The sequence below is a fragment of the Trichosurus vulpecula genome, chromosome 4 (assembly GCF_011100635.1).
Source record: "Trichosurus vulpecula isolate mTriVul1 chromosome 4, mTriVul1.pri, whole genome shotgun sequence".
NCBI classification, from domain to species: domain Eukaryota; kingdom Metazoa; phylum Chordata; class Mammalia; order Diprotodontia; family Phalangeridae; genus Trichosurus; species Trichosurus vulpecula.
In genome coordinates this window covers 414,411,771-414,422,034 of record NC_050576.1, presented here as the reverse complement: position 1 = coordinate 414,422,034, position 10,264 = coordinate 414,411,771, and positions in this window count along the sequence as shown.

Here is a 10,264-nt window from a genome sequence, read left to right as displayed (position 1 = left end):
TCTTATGTAATTGGAAGTTATCATTGTCCTTAGCCAAAAGATATTTCAGTTTTACACAGCAATCCTACTTACTTATATTTCAGTGTAATCACAGTATCATTGTTTGTATTGTTACTAGTTACTAGCATAACTTTCCAGGGAAGGAGTCAGTAATATGTGAATCACTGATTTAATTTAATTCTTTTGTTGTTCTAAATGGGAAAAATATGCATAACTTTTTTCTTTTTTTTTTTTGAAAAAAAAGTCTATGAGTATATGATGAGAGAAAAGTTTTTTTTTTAAATTTTTATATTGATTTTGTTTTCCCAGGTTTTCAGAAATATAAAGGTGCTTGGTTTAGCCTAAATATTAATAATAATAAGCAACTCTCTCTACCATTCAATAAATCTTCTTCTGGAAACATCTGAAAAAAATTAACAAGTACTTGTAGATTTGTGTTCAACGTGTATGATTTACCACAATTTCTCTATTTGTGAAGTTATTCCTTTCCTGATGCATTAGAAATATGAAAAACAAGCATCAAAAGGAATGACCAAATATTGCCATTTTTACTCAGAATAGAAAATATGAACTTAATCAATTTTCATCTATCTCCTTCACATCACAGAGATATCTTTTAGCTTTACAAAACATTTTGTGATCTATTGGTACTGCTGCAACTCTGATGTCAGATCAACTGTCATCTAAACAGATAGGGTCTGGAAGCACATCATGAATTCTAAAGCCTACCTTCTATCCTGAAGTACATACTGACACTTCACACTATTTTTAGGCAGAATTATCTGATTTTTAAAGCCAAGACTCCTTGTTGTATAATCCTATAGAACACACTGGAGGGTGTTCTCGAAGTTGATTTAGAACATACTGTGATAGGAGCTAGTGATTTTTCAACTTCTGAAAAATATGGCAATCACTTTGAGTGAAATGACGGTTGTAGCATAGTATCTACTCAGGGGTACTTTTGTGTGTCTGAGAAAGGAAACAAACTACAGAACTTTGTTCACAAATAGATAAACATGAATCAAGAAAATTGAAATGAACCTCATCTTCACATTTAAGAAGATGGCTAAAAGAATATTGATTCACTATGTAACTGGAGAAGACAGGTTTTGATGGAAAAATCAACACTACCTTTTTTATATGATCTGAACTTCTCTTCTTACAGGATCCTAAGGACATTTTATGAAACAGGACTTAACTCAGAAGGTTGGTCAATTTAAGCCTCCAAAGGTTAGAAAGTGTAGCATGGTGCTGGTAAAATGCCACCTACCATATCACAACCAATTATGGTTACTTACTGTCAGATCAGATTAGATATTTAATCAAACAATAGCAATGGAAGGGCAGGGGAAATCACAGTTGCCAAAGAGGTATACCTCGACTGGTTTTTCCTTTCCTTTTTCAGGTCTTTGAATTTCATCATTTGTTTCATTCTTTCCAAATGACCTTTCAATTCTCCTTTATATTTACTTTTCTTTTTGTTTAAATTATTATTTATTTATTTACTATTTTTAGTTTTCAGCAATGACTTCCACAAGAGTTTGAATTATAAATTTTCTCCCCATTTCTACCCTCCCCCCACTCCAAGATGGCATATATTCTGATTGCCCCATTCCCCAGTGAGCCCTCCCTTCTGTTGTTCCAGTCCCCCCCCCATCTCCCCCCTCATCCCCTTTTCCCTTACTTTCTTGTAGGGCAAGATAGATTTCTATGCCTCATTGCCCCTATATTTGGTGACAATATTCCTAGGAGTTTTCTTTTTGGGATCTTTTTCAGGTGGTGATCAGTGGATTCTTTCAATTTCTACTTTACCCTCTGGCTCTAGAACATCAGGGCAGTTTTCCTTGATAATGTCTTTGAAATTGGAGGTGACCCACCATGAACTCCTTTCACGCCATCACTGCAGTTTTTCCCACTAACGTTCTCTGTTGTCTTTGGTGTTTATGGGTTGAGAAGACTGGTAATTGCTGCAGCTAACTGACTCAGGATGCTATGGCCTGCACTGCCCAGCTCCCTGTCTGGTTGACCCAGGCACAGCCCATGATGGGCTCTGCTCCACTCCGCTCCCAGCATGGTGTGATAGACTTTACTCAGTGACCATCCAGGCTGTCCTGGGCTCAAGCCCTGTTTCCCTCTGCTGTTTCATGGGTTCTGAAGTTCTAGAATTTGTTCAGAGACATTTTTATAGGTCTTTGGATGGTCCTGTGGGAGAGCTTTAGGCAAGTCCCTGTTTTCATGCAGCCATCTTGGCTCCACCTCCGATTTACTTTTCTTATAGTCTTTGCTTAAGATTTGCATCAAGTCCGGGTTGGCAGTTCTTGGGGAATGAAGAATGCTAGTGTGGCAGAGCTGGCTGTATATAAATAGCTCTGAAATCAATGTCACATCCCCTCAAGCTTGGAACAAAGTACTTGTTGCGCTACAAGCAGTCATACACTGATGAAAAACTCAAGGGCCAAATAAGTTGGCTGGGAACATGGACAGGCAGTGAAAATGCACTCAGATTCAGTCTCAGACTTTGGAGTCTTTCTTTGGTGGCAAAGAAGACCAAAAGATACAACCAGAAGAAGTCAACAAAGTCAAAGAGCCTACATCAAAAGCCTCCAAGAAAAACATGAACTGGTCTCAGGCCATGGAAGAGCTCAAAAAGGATTTGGAAAAGCAAGTTAGAGAAGTAGAGGAAAAATTGTGAAGATAAATGAGAGCGATGTGAGAAAATCATGAAAAACAAATCAATGACTTGCTGAAGGAGACCCAAAAAAATACTAAAGAAAATAATGTCTTAAAAATAGACTAACTCAAACAGCAAAGGAGCTCCAAAAAGCTAATGAGGAGAAGAATGCTTTGAAAGGCAGAATTAGCCAAATGGAGAAGGAAGTCCAAAAGAACACTGAAGAAAATAATACATTAAAAATTAAACTGGCGCAAGTGGAAGCTAGACTTTATGAGAACCAAAGGAATGAAAAAAATGGAAGACAATGTGAAATATCTCATTGGGAAAAAAAAAAAAAAACACTGACCTGGAAAATAGATCCAGGAGAGATAATCTAAAAGTTATTGCACTACATGAAACCCATGATAAAAAAAATAACCTAGATATCATCTTTCAAGAAATTATCAAGGAGAACTGCATTGGTATTCTAGAGCCAGAGGGGAAAATAGAAATGGAATCCACTGATCACCTCCTAAAAAAGATCCCAAAAAGAAAACTCCTAGGAATATTGTCATCAAATTCCAGAACTCCCAGATCAAGGAAAAAATACTGCAAGCATCCAGAAAGAAACAATTCAAATAACACAAGATTTATCAGCTTGTACCTTAAGGGCTGGAAGGGCTTGGAATCCAATGTTCTGGAGGTCAATGGAGCTAGGATTAAAACCAAAAATCGCTTACCAAGGCAAACTGAGAATCATGCTCCAAGGCAAGATATGGATTTTCAGTAAAATAGAGGACTTTCAAGCTTTCTCAGTGAAAAGACCAGAACTGAACAGACAATTTGACTTTCAAACCCAAGAATCAAGAAAAGCATGAAAAGGTAAACAAGAAAGAGAAATCATAAGGGACTTACTAAAGTTGAACTGTTTTGTTTACATTCCTACATGGAAAAATGATGTGTATAATTCATGAGACCACAGTATTAGGGTAGCTGAAGGGAATACATATACATATACATACATACATACATATACATATGTGTGTGTATACATATATATATATATATATATATATATATATATATATATATATATATATATATACATATACGTAGTCAGAGGGCACAGGGTTAGTTGGATATGAAGGAATGATGTACAAAAAATAGAATAAAATTACGGGATGAGAGGGGAATATATTGAGAGATGGGGGAATGGAGTGATAGAATAGGTTAAATTATCTCACATTAAAATGGCAAGAAAAGCAATTCTGTAGGAAGGGAAGAGCTTGGTGAGGGGGAATGAGTGAATCTTGCTCTCATCAGATTTGACCTGAGGAGGGAATAACATACACACGCAATTGGGTTTCTTACCCCACAGGAAAGAAGAAGGAAGGAGATTAAAAAGGGGGGATGATAGAAGGGAGGGCAGATAGGGGGAGGAGGTAATCAAAAGAAAACACTTTCAAAAAGGGATAGGGTCAAGGGAGAAAATTGAATAAAGAGGGATAGGATAAGAAGGAGCAAAATATAGTTAGTCTTTCACCACATGAGTATTGTGGAAGGGTTTTACATAATTCAACATGTGGCCTATGTTGAATTGCTTGCCTTCTTAGGGAGGGTGGGTGGGGAGGGAAGAGGGAAGAGAATTTGGAACTCATAATTTAAAAAAAATGGTGTTCAAAAAAGTTTTTGCATAAAACTAGGACATAAGATATATGGGCAATGGGCCATAGAAATTTATCTTGCTCTATAAGAAAATAAGGGAAAAAGTCATGGGGAGGAGTGGAATGATGGAAGGGAGGACTGACTGGGGAACATGGAAACCAGAATATATGCCATCTTTGAGTGGGGGGGTATATATGGGGAGAAAATTTGTAATTCAAACTCTTCTGAAAATCAATGCTGAAAACTAAAAATATTAAATAAATTAAATAAATAAATCCAAGAAATAGAATTGGGCTAATTGAAGGCAATGACACTAGGGGACTTCAAGAATCAAAGAAAATCAAAAGAATGAAAAAATTACCTGGAAAATAGGTACAGGAGAGAATTTTAGGATTTTTCATCTACTTGGGATCCATGTTGAAAAAAATTATCTGGACAGCATCTTTAAAGAAAGCCTCCAGGAAAACTTCCCCTATGTCCTAGCACTAGAGGGTAAAATTGTCATCTAAAGTATCTACCAATCACCTCCTGAAAGAGTTACGAAATTTAAAACAGCAAGGAATATTGTAACCAAATTGCAGAACTATCCAAGAAGGAGAAAATACTGCAAGCAGCAGGTTCTACATTAATAGACTGTAGGGATTGGAACATGATATTCTGTAAGGCAAAGGAGCTTGTATTACAACCAAGTATCAACTACCCAGTGAAATTGAGCATAGTCTTTGAGGTGAGGAGATAGAAATTAAATAAATTAGGGGACTTTCAGAGTATCCTGAGGAAAAGACCAGAGCTCAACAAAAAAATTGATATTCAAACAAAAGACTGGAGAGGTTAAAAAAAAACAGGAAAGGGGAAAAAATAACAGAACATGTTATTCAATAATGACAAACTGTTTAAATCCCTACATGGAAAGACAATACTTAGAATTGTTTAGAAGTGTTTCTTTTATTACATCATACAGAAGGGAAATACATAGAGAGAATGGATTTAAGTTAATTTTGATGTGATAGTAAAAACCTATTTAAGTACTGAAAAAAGATTGTATGGAAAGAAGAAAAAAGTAGGAGGCAGAAAAAAGATAAATTACATCACATGTAGAGGAGCAAAGACATATTACAATAGGAGGAAAGAAGGGAAGGTGATCAGCATTGTTTAAAGTTTATTGTCATCAGATTTGGCTCAAGGATGGAATAAGGTACTCAGGTATAGAAATTAAATTTGCCCTATAGGTAGTTGAAGGGGAAAGGAGAGGGATAAAATAGAAGAAAGTAGTAGTAAGAGAAGAGGGAAAGAAAAGGTACATGGTCTGAATGAAGTGGGTGAGCAGATTGAGGTAGGTGCTGCTCAAAAGCAAAACTCTAGTGAGGAGGAAAAAGAGAAAGAAAAACACAAACAGGTGGTAGGATAGGATAGAGGGAAAGACACAAATAGTAATCATAACTGTGAATGTGAATGAGATGAACTCTCCCATATAAAAGAAGCAGATAGCAAAATGGATAAAAAATCATTGTCTTATAATATGTTGCTTACAAGAAACACATTTGAAACAGAAGGATATTCACAGGGTAAAGGTAAAAGGTAGAAATAGAATATATTAGGTTTCAGCTGAAGGAAAAAAAAAGCAGGAGTAGGAAACCTGATCTCAGAAAAGCAAAAGCAAAAATAGATCTAATTTTAAAAAGATACTGAAGGAAACTACATACTGCTAAAATTACCATAGACCATGAAGCAATATCATTACTAAATATGTGCACCAAGTGGTATAGTATCCAAATTCTTAGAGATGTCAAGGGAGTTACAGGAAGAAATTGACAGCAAAACTATACTAGTGGGGGACCTCAACCTCCCTCTTTCTGAACTTGATAAATTTAATCTCAAAATAAATAAGAAGGTAGTTAAGGAGTTGAATAAAATTTTGGAAAATTCAAATATGGTAGACCTCTGGAGAAAATTGAATGGGGACAGAAAGGAATATCCCTTTTTTTGGCAATATGCAGCACCTAGGCACATATTAACCTTAAACTAGCTATAAAACCCACACAATCCAGTGCAGAAAGCCAGAAATATTAAATGCATCCTTTACAGATGATGACGCGATAAAAATTATATGTACTAAAAGGCCTTGGAATGATAGATTAAAAATCAATAGGAAACTAAGTAATCTATTCATAAAGCAATGAGTGGGTCAAACAATAAATCATAAAAGACAATCAAACAACAAATCATAAAAGGAAATCAATAAATGCATCTAAAAGAAAGACAATAATGAGACAATATATCAAAACTTAGGAGATATATCAAAAACAGTTCTTAGGGGAAGTTTTATATCTCTAAATGCTTACATGAATAAAATAGAGAAAACAATTGGGCATGAGACTAAAAAAGGTAGTAAAAGAACAGATTAAAAAGCCACAATTATGTAACAAATTAGAAATACTGAAATCCAAAGGAGAGATTAATAAAACTGAAACTAAGCAAAAATATTCAACTCATGAATAAAACTAAGAGATGGTTTTATGAAAAAAAACAATAAAATAAATAAACTTTTACTTAATTTGATTTAAAAAGAGAAAGAAGAAAAAAAAATTACCAGTACCAAAAATTCAAGGCTGATGAAGATGAAATTGAACCAATGATTAAGAATTATGTTGCTCAATTGTGTAACAACAAATTTGACAATCTTAGTGAAATGGATGAATACTTTACAAAAAAAGTATAAATTGCCCAGATTAAGAGAAGAGTAAATAAAATACTTAAATAACCCTATCTCACAAAAAGTAACTGAGGAACTCATCAAGGTACTGCCCAAGAAAATATCTTGAGGGCCATACATATTCACAAGGGTATTCTATCAAACATTTAAAGAACAATTAATTCCAATACTATATATGCTATCTGGGAAAATAGGCAAAGAAGGAGACCTACAGAATTCTTCTTATGATACAAATATGTTACACTTATGCTGATACTTATTTCTGGTACATATACCTGAAAGAGTCAAAGTAGAGAAAGAAAATTACAGAGCAATTTTCCTAATGAATTTAGATGCAAAAATGAAATATTAGCAAAAAGATTGCAGCAATTCATCCTGAGAAAAATACACTATGACAAGGTAGGACTTATTCCGGGAGTGAAGGGCTGGTGCAACATTAGGAAAAACTATTAACATAATTGATGATGTCACCAACAAAACTAACAGAAACTATATTGTTATCTCAAGAGATGCAGAAAAAAAGTTTTTGATAATATACAACACCCATTCCTATTAAAAACACTGGAGAATGGAACCTTCCTTAAAATGACAAATAGTGTCTACCTAAAACTATCAGTAAGCATTATATATAATGAAGATGAGCTGGATGTGTGTCCAGTGAGATTGGTTGTGAGATAAGGATGTCCACTGTTACCCTTATTATTCAATATGGTTATAAAATGTTAGGATTGGCAATAAGAAAAGAAAAAGAAATTCAATGAATTAGAATAGGCAAAGAAGAAATTAAGTTATCACTCTTTGCAGATGATATGATGATTAACTGAGAGAATCCTAGAGAATGAATTGAAAAACTACTTGAAATAATAAGTAACTTTAGCAAAGTTGCAGGATATAAAGTAAACCCACATAAATCCTTAGCATTCCTATATCCTACTAGCAAAGCCCAACAGCAAGAGACAAGAAGAGAAATTCCATTTGAACTGTAGTCACTATAAAATATTTTGGAGTCTACCTGTCAAAAAACACCCAGGGACAATATGAATAGAATTACAAAACACTTTTCACACAAATAAACTCAGATCTGAATAATTAGAAAAACATAAGTTGCTGGTGGGTAGGCAGCACTTAAATAATAAAAATGAAAATTCTACACAAATTAATTTACTTATTCAGTGCCATATCAATCAAACTACTGAAAAATGTATTTTGTCGAGCTAGAAAAAATAGCAACAAAATTCAGAATTCATCTGGAAAAACAAAAGGTCCAGAATATCAAGAGAATTAATGAAAAGAAATTCTAAGGAAGGTGGCCTTGCCATATGAGATCTTAAATTTTATTGTAAAGCATTAATCCTCATGACTACTTGATACTGACTAAGAAATAGAGTGATAGCAGTGGAAGACATTATGTACCCAAGGCACAGTAGGCAATGAGTATAATAATCTACTGTTTGATAAACCCAAAGACTCTGGCTTCTGGGATAAGAACTCACTATGTGAGAAAAACTGTTGGGAAAACTATAAAATAGTATGGCAGTAACTGGGCATAGACCAATATATTACACTGCATAACAAAATAAAGTCAAGATGGGTACATGATTTAGATACAAAGCCTGATACTATAAGCAAACTGGGAGATTTATGGGGAATGGAAGAATTTATGATGGAACAAGAAACAGAGAATATTATGAAATGCAAAATGTTTCATTTTGATTACACTAAATTGAAAAGGTTATGTACAAACAAGCCAATGCAACCAATATTAAAAGAAGAACAGAAAACTGGGAAAGAATTTTTACAATCAGTGTCTCTGATAAATGCCTCATTTCTAAAATATAGAGAGAACTTTTGAATTTATAAGAATACGTCATTTCCCAATTGATAAATTGTCACAGGATATGTACAGGCAATTTTCAGAAGAAGACATTAAAGATATCTTTAGTCATGTGAAAAAATGTTCTAAATTATTAGAGAAATGCAAATTAAAACAACTCTTAGATACCATGACACACCTGTCAGATTAGGTAATGTGACAGTAATGGCAAGAAAAGTGGGACTTTTCCTTGCTTTTTTTTTTCTTTTGGAATACTTCTAAGCACTAATGCAATGAAGTGCCTTTGATTGAGTCTTGCCACTGTTTCAGTCAAGAGTCTTTGACTGAATTAAGAATCTTAGATTTATTGAAGAGTCTTTGATGACTTCTTTAAGTCATAAGAAAGCCTAAGTCACATAGTCACATGAGTTTGAGTCACATGGTTGTGACATCCTCTGACCCTGAAGAATATTAACTGAGAGAATCGTAGAGAATGAATTGAAAAACTACTTGAAATAAAAAGTAACTTTAGCAAAGTTGCAGGATATAAAATAAACCCACATAAATCCTTAGCATTCCGATATATATATATATATATCTGTGTGTGTGTGTGTGTGTGTGTGTGTATACTTGAGGTTAGCATTTTGCCTTGGGGGATCACTAATTGGAAGAGTGTTTCTGTGACTTGGCCAGAGGAACCTTTGGGTAACCTTGGGTTAAGGAGCCTGCCCAGCTTTGAAAATACAGATGTTGGTGCTTCTCTCTCTGTAATTATGTATGTATTGTTGTGGACAGACAGTTAGAAGCCCTGTCTGCTGATGTGTGTTTTTTGCTCTGTTTATGTAATTTCTGCTTTTAATTTCTGTTTGTGTTCTCCCTGAAATTCAAGGTGCCGACTTTTTCCCCTGAGCTAAGTGAATCATATATGTATATTTAATTAAAATAAGATTGTTAATGTCCTAGAGTTACCTTCCTTAGAAAAGCAGATCAAAGCAGCCCTGCTGTGTACTGGTGTTATTGGCCTTACTGCTCCACAGCAGCTCCAAGTAACATTGTTGTTACAATGACAAAAAAGGAAAACTATAAATGCTGGGGAAGATGTGGGAAAATTGTAAGACTACTTTATTGTTGATGGAGTTGATGGAGACCAACTTAAAAATATGCCCAAAGAGCTATAAAAACGTGCATACCATTTGACCCAGCAATACCACTCGTACGTTTATATTCCAACTACATCATATAAATGGGAAAAGGACCCACATGTACAAAACTATTTCTAGCAGCTGTTTTTGTGGTGGCAAAGAATTGGAAATTAAGGGGCTGTCCATCAGTTGGGGTTTGGCTGAACAAGTTGTGGTATATTGTAATGGAATACTATTGTGCTGTAAGAAACGATGAGCAGATGGACTTCATTAGAACC